Here is a 12,208-nt window from a genome sequence, read left to right as displayed (position 1 = left end):
GAGTTAATTTTTGAGAAGAGTATAACATCTGTGACTAGATTCTGTTTTCCTTTTTTTCATTGGATGTCAAGTTGTCTCAGCGCCACTTGTTGAAAAAACTGGGGCTTCGCTGGTGGCTCAGTGGCAAAGAATCCACCTGCCAGTGCAGGAGACACGAGTTCAATCCATGATCTGGGAAGATCCCACATGCCATGGGGCATCTAAGGCCATGTGCCACAACTATTGAACCTGGGCTCTGCAGCCAGGAGCCCATGAGGTCTAGCGCTGTGCTCACGACAAGGGAAGCCCCCACAGCAAGCAGCTTGTGCAGGGAACTAGAAGAAGTCTGCGCAGCAACAAACCCCTGGCATGGCAAGCTCACTTACGTGTGTGCGCATTTGTTCAGCCCCACGGTGGTGCGTTCGTTTCTTAAGGCTGGGGTACAGTCGGCGTCAGGGACTTTGTTCTGAACCTGATGAGACATGTTCCTAAGGGCACAGAACCATTCAGCCTCCGGGAAATCATCCTCACACGGAAGAGAGGAATCAGATTTTGTTTTTTGAAATTGATTAGGATCTAAAGCCTGAAATAAATATTCATACTTTACAAAAAAAAAAAAACCTGTTTAATGGGAGCAAAATACTTTATAAAAAATAAATTAAAAAAAGAAAGACTGTCTTTGCTCCTTTGTTAAAGAGAAGTTGACTATTTCTACATGGGTCTCCAGATACATTTTTATTTTTATGCTTTTTTTTGTATAGTTTAAAAATTATTTGCTACAATGAACACATATTGCTTACATAGTAAGAAGAAAAAAACTCTTTTCATTTTGGGGGGGGAAGACACTGTTTTCTGTTCCATAAGTGGTCTTTCCACCCCTGGAAATTATTGGAATAACTGTGTGGTAAAACATTCATTCATTTAGCAAACATTTCAGTATGAGAAAATTCTGTATTGCCTGCAAAGACTGGCTATATCTTGAAGGTTTTTCTCATCCAAATTTAAGCTTTTTCTCCCTATTTTATTCTATAAATATTACTGTAACAACATGAAATAAACTTCTGAAAGCAGGGGGGAAAATCTTCATGTCGATATCTTTCTTGTTTCCCCCTAACCTGTGTCCAGATAATTTTTTCAAAAGAAAGACTTCATTGAATTTGTTACAATATTGTTTCTGTTTGATGTTATGGTTTTTTGGCCTGGAGGCACGTGGGATCTCAGCTCCACAATCACAGATGGAACCTGCACCCCCTGCATTGGGAGGTGAAGTCTTACCCCTGGATACCCAAGGAAGTGCCTGTATTCATGCCATTTCATCCAGTCATACTTAATCATCTGGCCTTCCTTTGACTTCTCTCTTCACAATCTACTAACTCATTCACTTAAAACCCTCTGGAATCTTTCATATTTGGAGCATTTTCTGCTTTGTGCTAATTCTAAACGCGTTTTTCAAGCTTCAACGGTTACCCTGTGCGACAGACAGGATCTTGTCTCATTCTTGTCTGGTACCCAGCTCTGAGCATGGTGATGGGCACAGAGGAGGTCGGTAGCCCCCGTGCTTATTGAATGAATGAACCAGAGTATGGATAGCTGTGTTGGCGGGGAGGGGATGGTCTGTGTTTAGATGAAGCACACGTGCAAAGCTAGACAGTGAAAATGAGAACATCTTCCCCTCCCCAATCCTGAACCCTGACTCAGAGCCCTCTGGTGCCTTTTGTCTCCAAGCAGCAGGGAATCCAAGCAGAAAATTCACTATTAATGGTTCAATAAAACATTCAGGTCCTGGATGCAGCCCCATGGAGGCCGAGTGGCAGCCCGTAATACACATGTGCCAGCTCAGGAGGAAGCCCCAAACTCATTTAGTCTTATCTGTCATTAGGACCAAAGCCGGGGCCCCCCCGGGCCAGGCCTGGGGAACTCTTTCCCCATCCGAAGGCAAAGCGGCAGAACCAAGTTTTGGCAAGCCAGCTCAGTGTCTGGAAATTTCCCCTCCTGGAGGTCTGCACTCGGTTTTGTAATACATGACACAAGAGGCTCATCGCCTACCTTTCCCTCGGAGGAACAATGCCATTATCTTCAACCGATGATGCGACTTTGGTTTTTTTTTTTAGGCGCTGTGCTCCTGTTATTCAACAAGATACATTTTGCAAGTGATTCTGACGGCACCAGCTCCTGTTGCTTGGGGAAAGCTCTTTGATTGTAATGATGGCAGACAGAGCTGGAGGTACCAGCTGTGTGCATGACGAGTGTGGTCCACAGACCCCAGGGTGGGGAGATCCATAGGAGGGAGGGAGACCAGCAGGACAAAGTTCTTAGGTAATGTCTTTTAATTGATGGTGAAAACATGGACTCAGAGATCCATTATTTCATTTTTGCAAAGAATGAAAATGAGTTTCTTTTTTAAAAAAAATATATGTACTTATGTATGTTCATGGTGAGAGCTCATTTGCTCAGTCGTGTCTGACTTTTTGTGTGACCCCACTGGACTGTAGTCCACCAGGCTCCTCTGTCCATGGGATCACAAAAAAGTCAGACATAACTGAGCGACTGAGCATGCACCATACACATATACAAATATATATATATTTTTGAGAAAGAAAATTGTTTTCATTCATAATAGAAAAATATTTTATATTCTTTACCACTGCTCCACCTGGGAAGCCATATATATATACACACACACACATATATATACACATTTTATATGTATATATACACACACACACACATATATACACTCACATATTTATATGTGTGTGTATATATACACACACACATATAAAATCTGTTTTGTATTCTCCTCTCCCAAAACCATGAAATAGCTTTGGGAAGATAGTCATCTTGTGTGACAAACAGCATCATTTCGTGAAATGGCATTCTGTGAACTTTGTTTGGGGAGAGGGAGGATGAATGGGCCCTCCTCCCATGCGGAGGGGCAGGCTCAGACTGGCTGTGGCTGTTTCAGGCCCCTGACTGCACTGGTGAAAGAGAGATATAAGTTAATCTAGAAACAGGAGGTGTCATGAGATTAGGAGATTTTCATGCGACACGATTTGCTGAAAAAACAGAAAACTTTCCGTGCAGTTGCTTGACTGTTTGTATGGCTATTTCTGACAGGATTTTGAGGTTGGAGTCATCCTTGGAGGAATAGCCTCAAGAGGAGAACCCACACACTCTCCTGCTCTCTCTGATCAGTAAGTATTTAGGGGCTTTCCTGGTGGCTCAGTGGTAAAGAATCCACCTGCCAATGCAGGAGACAGAGATTCAATCCCTGATCCAGGAATATCTGACATGCCACAGGGCCGCTGAGCCCACACACCCTAGAGCCCAGACTCCACAACGAGAGAAGCCACTGCAATGAGAAGCCCACACACCACAACCACAGTAGCCCCCATTCGGAATCTAGAGAAAATCCCATGCGGTGATGAAGACTCAGCACAGCCAAGCATAAACAAAGTTATTTAAAAAGTAAGTAATTAGTGTTAACCCTCCCTTAACACTCCAAAGACTGCCCTGAGTCTATCACTCCTGAGCAAAAAGTCTCCAAGTCTTTCAATCACCAAGACAGAGCACAAATCATCGAGGCTACCATTCCAGGCCTTCCACTGTCTCACCCAGCTGGCTGGTCCAGCTTTCCGTCCGATCGCCCTCTTCTGCCAAGCCTCCTCCACTCCAGGTCACCTGGCCTGTGCACTACAATCCACCTTTTGGCATATACATCTATCTGGATCTCACCCATCCTCCAAGACTCAGATCAAAAGCTTCCCTTTCAGCCAAGCCTTTCCCACCACCCAAGTGGGAGGGGATTCATCACCCTCACACAGAAACGTATCTTTTGGAACAGTTTTACACACCCTTTTCCACTCTTACAACTCGTCTTCCAAGCCAGACTGTGAGCTCTTTGAGTGCAGGGATTTTTATTATAGCTCATTGAATCTCTTGCCTATTAATATGTGCCTTGTGTGATGAAATATCTGATGTTCAATCAATATACGTGAGATTCGTTGACTTCAGGATGCTTGGCACTGTGCTCAGTTGAAGAGGAACAGGAGAGAATATAAATGCATCCCTCAGGTGGTTTATGTGCTTCCCAGGTGGTGAAGTGAGTGAAAGTCGCTCAGTCGTGTCCGACTCTTTGCAACCCCATGGACTATACCAGGAATCAAACCAGGGTCTCCTGTATTGCGGGCTGATTCTTTACCAACTGAGCTATCTGGGAAGCCCTCCCAGATGGTGCTAGAGGTAAAGAATGCCTGACAATGCAAGAGATGCAAGAGACTCGGGTTCAATCCCTGGGCCAGGGGAAGATCCCCTGGAATAGGAAATCACAACCTGAGCCAATATTTTTGTCTAGAAAATCCCATGGATAGAGGAACCTGGTGGACTACAGTCTATGGGGCCAAAGAGAGTCTGATATTCAGCAGCTGAGCAGGCAAGTGGTTTGCAATCCTCCTAGACAGGCAAGATGTGAAACTGGCAGGGAACAGCAGGGGGCGCACCAGGCAACGCAAACTGCAAATCCGAATACAAGCAATTGTCCTGGCAAAGGTTCTGGAAGCTCAGGAAAGGAAAAGGGCAACTTTTAATTAGTTGTAAGGCTTCCCTGGTAGTTCAAATGGTAAAGCATCTGCCTGCAATGCAGGAGACCTGGGTTCGATCCCTGGGTCTGGAAGATCCCCTAGAGAAGGAACTGGCAACCCACTCCAGTATTCCTGCCTGGAAAATCCCATGGATGGAGGAGCCTGGCAGGCTACAGTCAATGGGGTTGCAAAGAGTCGGACATGACTGAGTGACTAACACTTTAATTAGTTGTAAGACGTGGTTGTACTTAAGATGAGCTTGAGAAGCAATTATATGTCATAGTATTTATGTGGTGGCTCCCCAGGTAACTCAGACAGTAAAGAACCTGCCTGTAATGTGGGAGACCTGGGTTCAATCCCTCAGTCAGGAAGATCCCCTGGAGAAGGGAAAGGTTACCCACTCCAGTTTTCTGGTCTGGAGGATTCCATGGACAGAACAGCCTGGCAGGTTATAGTCCATGGGGTCGCAAAGAGTCAGACACGACTGAGCCTCTTTCACTTTCACTTGTGGCTCAGTGGTTAAGAATCTGCCTGACAATGCAGGAGACACAGGTTCGATCCCAGGGTCAGGAAGATCCCCTGGAGCAGGTAATGGCAACCCATTCCAGTACTCTTGCCTGGGAAATCCATGGAGAGAGGAGCCTGGTGGGCTACAGTCCATAGGGTTGCAAAAGAGTTGGACATGACTAAAACAACAAGTATTTGTGTGATACCTTAGCATTTTCAAAGCCCCTTCCATTACATTGACTGAATAAATGTTATACCATGTTAGGTATTACTAGACCTATTTTAAAGAATAAGAGGACAAGGTCCTGGAAACAGGAGAGATTCAGCCAGAGTCACATGGCAGGGTAGGGGCAAAGCTGGGACTCAAACTCCGATCTTTGGAGTTCAAATTCAATGGGCCTTGCAGGGCCCCCACTGCCTCCAACCGTTATCCACTGCCTTTAAATTTTGGATTTAAAGGATTTTGGAGTAAGATAATGAAGCAAAATGAAAATGGCATTATTGGGCACACCGGGGTAGGGGGTAGGACGGGGTAAAGGGATAATTAGGGAGTTTGGGATGGACATGCACACACTAAGTAACACACTTGTTATTTTAAATGGATAATTAAGGACCTACTGTATAACAGTGAATGAAACGTTGGGCATAGAACCAGAATCACGGACAGACTGGTGGTTGCCACGGAGGAGGGAGCTCGGGGAGGGATGGAGTTGGGGGTTGAAGTGAGCAGACGTAAGCTTTTATACGTCGAATGGATAACAGACAAGGTCCTAGTGTATAGCCTAGGGAACTATATTTGATATCCTGTGATAAATCATAATGGAAAAGAATGGTTACAAAAATAATGCATATGTATAAATATGTAGAATTGAATCATGTTGCTGTACAGCAGAAATTAACACAACATGGTAAATCAACTGCACTTCAATTAAAGAAATTAATTTTTAAAATTAATTTAAAATATTGGGCAAGGGGCTGCATACAGGATAGATTGAAGGGGTGGGGGTGCTGGGAGCCCTGACAAATGGCAATAAAGATGAAATGATGACACTTGATAACTCTCCGAATACAGAGGATAGGGAAAGAGAGAGGAGGGAAACACTCAGTTATAGAGCTGAGCAGCTGTGATGATGAGGTTGTGACGCTGGCAGTGTGGGCGGGGTGCGTTAACGTCCCTGTGGGTATCGAGGTGACATGAGTGAGAATTCCTGAAGGCAGTGAAAACGTGGCAAGCGGGCTGAGGCCTAAGGGCCTCCCCAGGGAGTAAAGGCAATGAGCTTACCTTCATACCTTGTGCCTAGTTTGGGACTTCCTTGGTAGTCCAGTGGCTGAGACTCTGAACTCCCAAAGCAGGGGGCCAGGGTTCAAACCCTGGCTGGGAAATTAGATCCCACATGTCACAACTAAGAGTTCACATGCCTGCAACAAAATGCAGCACAGCCATCTTCTTATTTATTATTATAATAAATAATACATTATTATATTAAATTATAATAAAGCCATCTTTATTATTTATTAATAAATAAGTAAACAACTTGTGCCGAATTTAACAGAGGGACCAGCTCCAGACCTGGAGAAGGAAATGGCAACCCACTCCAGTACTCTTGCCTGGGAAATCCCACAGGCAGAGGAGCCTGATGGGCTACAGTCCATGAGGTTGCAGAGAGTCGGATGCGACTGAATCTGAGCAGCAGCTCCAGAGGGGTTTTGTAGCATTTATTTATAGAAAGTGATGGAACATAAGCATATGAGAGCCCCCCGCCCCCAGTATTCATATGCTAACCCATGATCTGGAGCCTGTGAAGTGCCTGGAGGCCTTCTTCCTCCTGAGCATGGCAAGATCGCCACATCCCAAGTTCCAGGATACACCTCCTCGTGGGGATGGGACTCTAAGACATGGCCCTGAGAACTGCGCAGGCACCAGGCACATCAAGATACAGCACAGCAGACTGTCCGATGCACTGGCAGCTTGGTGTCTGGGCTCACCAGGGCCTGGGTAACCCCAGGGGAGGATGGAACCCACTGTGCACAGCAGTCACCCAGTGGCCCACAGTGACCCTTAGTTCCCTTTCTGGGGTTTCATCCCCCTTATCTGATGGGCACAGTATCACTTCCCCTCGTTATTAATACACATGCCCTCCCCCACACACCAAATTTGTCTGTTGAAGTGCTCATCCGCAGGACCTCAGAATGTGACTGAAGATGGAGTCTACAGGAGGAGGTGACTAAGGTTAAATAAAACGATCAGGGTGGGCCACGATCCCGTATGACAGGTGTCCTTCTAAGAAGGGATGAAGATACAGAACACAGAGAGACCAGACCACGTGAAGACACAGGGAGGAGAAGACAGAAGGAGAGAGGCCTCTGGAGGATCCCCTAAAGCCCAGCCAGCCAGCCTCCGGAGCAGTAAGAAAACGAATGTCTGTTGTTCAGCCTCTCGGGCTGTGGTGCTTTGTCTTAGCTGCTCAAGTCGACCTATATATCCCATAATCCTGACACCGGCCCAGAATGAAGGCCAGCTGCTCCTTTCTACCCATTCAGAACCTGCTATTGACCTTCAGTATCTTAACATTTCGTTCAAAAAGTAAGAAAATATATCCCATCTCTCCCTGCTCACCCGAACGGCTCTCTCACTTCCGGGCAGATCTGCAGTTAGCACCAGATTATGTACTTCTTCATTCTCTCATTTCTAAGCCACCAGAGTGTGTCCTGTCCCCAAGGCTAGCTTCTCGAGGGTGGGACACCTGAGTTCACCTCCTTTTGGCTCTCCAGTCCCAGCACTTGGCCAGATGTTCTGGATTGTAAGACCACCACAACAGGCTACTTTGCCTTGAAACTGGATTTGCCTAACTCTTATTTTTATTTATTGTGCCAGGTCTTAGTTGCAGGATCTCTGATCTTCTTTATGGCAGGTGGGATCTAGTTCCCCAACCAGGGATGGAACCCTGGCTCCCCTGCATTTTGGAAGCATAGCCCCATAGCCACTGAACCACCAGGGAAGTCCCCTAACTCTTCACTTAAAACAGTCACTACCACTCAGCCTTCCCTGGAAAACCCTCAAATCCCACTGCTGGGGAAAAGAGGCTGGAGAGAGACAGGAGAGTCTCTTGATTTTCAAAATCCATTTGTGTTTTGATTGAAGGTGTTTGACAGTGTGGAGAGGGTTTGCCCTCTTTGAAAATAGGAAACAGCTTCTCCGTCTGGGACCCTGCTAGCGTGGTTACTAAGGAGACCAATCGGCAGTAGGTGCCGTAATTAATCACTAAATTTCCAGCAGCCAAATCCCTGGAGATGAGAGGCTTTTTCCTTTGAGAGAGACAAGTCCTGGGTGGGTGGAAGGTCGAGGAGGTCATGGTGGGAGCCCAGTCCTGCCTGCCTGCTTCCTCCTGCAGCTCCCACGACTGAGATTTGCCAGTGATTGTTTTAAGAGCTTCTAAATCTGCCTCCAGGCTTATCTGTTAGAACCGAATGAAGAATAGAGCTCTTTTCCAGTTATTGCGGCATGGGGAACCATGAGCAGCAAAGTCTCCCCCGACACCCTCTACGAGGTGGTGCAGGAAGTCCTGCACGGGAACCAGCACAAGCGCCGGAAGTTCTTGGAGACGGTGGAGCTTCAGGCCAGCCTGAAGAACTCGGACCCTCAAAGGACAAACACTTCCTGGGCCCTGTCAGGCTTAAGTCCACTCCCTGCCCCAAGTTCTCTGTGTGTGTCCCGGGGAACCAGCAGCATCGTGATGAGGCCAAGGCTGTGGATATCCCCCACATGGACATCGAGGCACTGAAGAAACTCAACAAGAAGAAGCTGATAAAGAAGCTGGCCAAGAAATACGATGCCTTTTTAGCTTCAGAGTCTCTGATCAAGCAGGTCCGACGAATCCTGGGCCCAGGCCTGAACAAGGCCGGCAAGTTCCCTTCCTTGCTGACCCACAATGAGAACTTGGTGGCCAAAGTTGATGAAGTCCACGATCAAGTTCCAGAAGAAGAAGGTGCTATGTCTGGCAGTGGCTGTTGGCCACACGAAGATAACAGATGATGAGTTTGTGTACAATATCCACTTAGCTGTCAACTCCCTGGTGTCATTGCTCAAGAAAAATTGGCAGAACGTCAGGGCCTTGTACATTAAGAGCACCATGGGCAAGCCCCAGCATCTATACTAACACACAACTTAATAAACCATACTCAACCATCAAAAAGAAAAAAAGATTAGATATATGTATATGTATGGAGAAGGAAACGGCAACCCACTTCAGAATTCTTGCCTGGAGAATTCCATGGACAGAGGAGCCTGGTGGGCTGCCGTCTATGGGGTCGCACAGAGTTGGACACAACTGAAGCGACTTAGCAGCAGCAGCATACGTGAATCACTGCTGTACACCAGAAACTAACACAACATTCTTAATCAACTATACTCCAACGTGGGCTTCCCAGAAGGTGCTGTAGTAAAGGATCCACCCGCCAAGGCAGGAGAGTAGGGTTCAATCCCCGGGGCAGGAAGATCCCCTGGAGGAGGAAATGGCAACTGATTGCAGTATTCTTGCCTGGAAAAAAATTCCTATAGACAGAGGAGCCTGGTGGGCTACAGTCCACGGGGTCATGAAGAGTTGAACACAACTAAAGCAATTTAGCACATACTCCAATATGAAATTAAAATTAAAAAAAAATGAACTGAATGGCTCTAAAGCTTGTAGCCACCTGGCTTGGGCCCCTTGATTGCAAGAGGATGGGGAGCTGGTACAGGCAGAGATGACCTTTCTGCTCCAATGATTTGAGTAAGTGGGTGCTGTCATTCAGAAGAGCAGAGGGCAGCTTGATGCTCCAAGACCAAGTCCCACCTCCAAGAGAAGCCCATGGGCCTCAAGGTCCCATGATTCAGCCACCAAGTGCAGAGGAGAAACCCTGTAAGTGACCCTGAGCACCCAAGTTGCACCCACAAAGTTTGCATCCCTGCTACTTGGCTCCTGCTCTTCCCAGAGGCAAGGTTCACACACACACACACTCCCACACTCCCCTCACATCCACAGACACAACTGTGACCACAAATTCCTCTGGGCTCATTCCTGCCCTCCCCTCCAGGTGGTACAGGAAACAGCCCCCCACAAAACGCAGCTTCATTCAACCCAAGGGGAACTTCCAGTTCATTCAGTTTAATTCTTCCATTTGGTAAAGAAGCAAAGAAAAATGCAGAAAAGTTAAGTGACTTTTCACTCTTGCTTTTTCTTTCTCTCCACTTCAAGGGAAGAAGAGTGTTCGGCCACCCAACACCCAGGGAATAGGAAGATGCTCAAAAGTAAGATGGACCATGGAAGATGTTTTTCAACTTCAGGTAACAGAAAACCCAAGAAAGTGGCTGAAACCATTAGCAATGGTTCCAGTGAACGGCCTCTGTATAGCCACCCCTTTGTCCTCTGACCTTGGGGGTCTCCACCCAACCTGGCTCTGGACTGGCCTTATGGCCAGTGGCCATAGGTGGCCCAGCAGTAAAGAATCCATCTGCTAATGCAGGAGATAAAAGAGACGCGAATTCAATCCCCGGGTCGGGAAGATTCCCTGTAGGAGGAGATGGCAACCCACTCTAGTATTCTGCAAAAGTTCATAGACAGAAGAGCCTGGCAGGCTACTGTCCATGGGGTCACAAAGAGTTAGATGTGACTGAGCACGCACACACAGCCAATAAATGCAGCCAAAGCAAACGGAGTGCCAGCATCAGGCGTAAGTAAACCCCCAGGAATTCTACATGCTTCTGCTTGGTGCTTGCCTGGCTGGGATATACTTACTTGAACTTGCACCCCAGACCATGCCAGACCAGCCTGCTCAGGGGATGAGAGAGACACAGGAAGGATAAGACACTTGGTAGAGAACAAAGATGCCCCCAGCCAGCAACCAGCCAATCTATAGCCAACTGCAGAGTCATGAGGGCGCCTGAGACCAAGACTGCCCTGCTCCTCCCAGCCTAAGTAACCATTCTGCAGGATCAAGAACCAAATAAGTGGTTTGTTGTTTAACAAATTCTCTGACTTTGGTGTGGCTTGCTAGGAACAAAGAGCAAACCGAATCCTAACATTTGAAGAAAATATCTTGAGTTTTTTCCCTTAGAAAAAGTTAGAAATTGGAAATCCAGGATTGGTATGGCAGCCCAGAGTCATATAGGACCCAGAATCCTTCCATTTTGATGCTCCATCATCTTTAGTTCCGGAGAAGGCAATGGCACCCCACTCCAGTACTCTTGCCTGGCAAATCCCGTGGATGGAGGAGCCTGATAGGCTGCAGTCCATGGGGTCGCTAAGAGTCTGACACAACTGAGCGACTTCACTTTCACTTTTCATTTTCATGCACTGGAGAAGGAAATGGCAACCCACTCCAGTGTTCTTGCCTGGAGAATCCCGGGGACAGCGGAGCCTGGTGGGCTGCCGTCCATGGGGTCGCACAGAGTCAGACACGACTGAAGCGACTTAGCAGCAGCAGCAGCATCTTTAGTTCATGGCTTTCATCCTCAAAGCCATCTCATGATCCAAGATACCTGCTGAAGCTCCACTCATCACATTTGTGTTCCAGGAAGGCAGGCAGTAGGGTAAAGAAGGGGCCTCTTCTTGGTGAATTGTTCCCCTTAAAAGAGTTTTCCCTGGAAGCTCCACCCAATGACTGGCAGATTGATTCTCATTGGCTACCCTTGGCCACAAGGAAGGCTGGGAAAGCTAGGCTTTTAGCTGAGCACTTTGGACCTAGAATAAAACCAGGGGTACTGTGTAGTAAGGAAGAACAGGGAAATGGGTATTGGGTAGGCCACCAGCAACATCTGCCACAGCGTGTGTAAAATCAAGCTCCAGGCCCCAACATACATCAGGATGCAAAACTGATCACATGCCATGCTGATTTCTCAGAGCTCATAGTGGTGGCTTTGCCCTATCATAACGAAGTGTAAGATTTGGGCAATAGAAACCTAAGTGGAAAACTGCATATGCCAGTCTCCTGGGCCTTTCTATACAGATGAATGGATGCTTTATTCTTAGAACTTGTTGCTCGTAACCTGGGGAAGATGTTGCTTGCTTGCTCTCTTACTGGCTGTTTTTTAAAAAAATTGAAATATGATTCATATAACATAAAGTTCACTGTTTTAAGGCACACAATTCAGTGGAGGTTTTAGT

General features: G+C 46.8%; 1 pseudogene; it reads left to right on the top strand.

Moving 5' to 3' along the window:
• The first annotated feature begins 8,235 nt into the window (after positions 1-8,235).
• On the top strand, positions 8,236-9,244 carry LOC133253372 (large ribosomal subunit protein uL1-like; annotated as a pseudogene).
• The last annotated feature ends 2,964 nt before the right edge of the window (positions 9,245-12,208 follow it).

The sequence above is a fragment of the Bos javanicus genome, chromosome 8 (assembly GCF_032452875.1).
Source record: "Bos javanicus breed banteng chromosome 8, ARS-OSU_banteng_1.0, whole genome shotgun sequence".
In the NCBI taxonomy this organism is placed as follows: Eukaryota; Metazoa; Chordata; class Mammalia; order Artiodactyla; family Bovidae; genus Bos; species Bos javanicus.
This window is presented reverse-complemented; position numbering and strand designations above follow the sequence as displayed.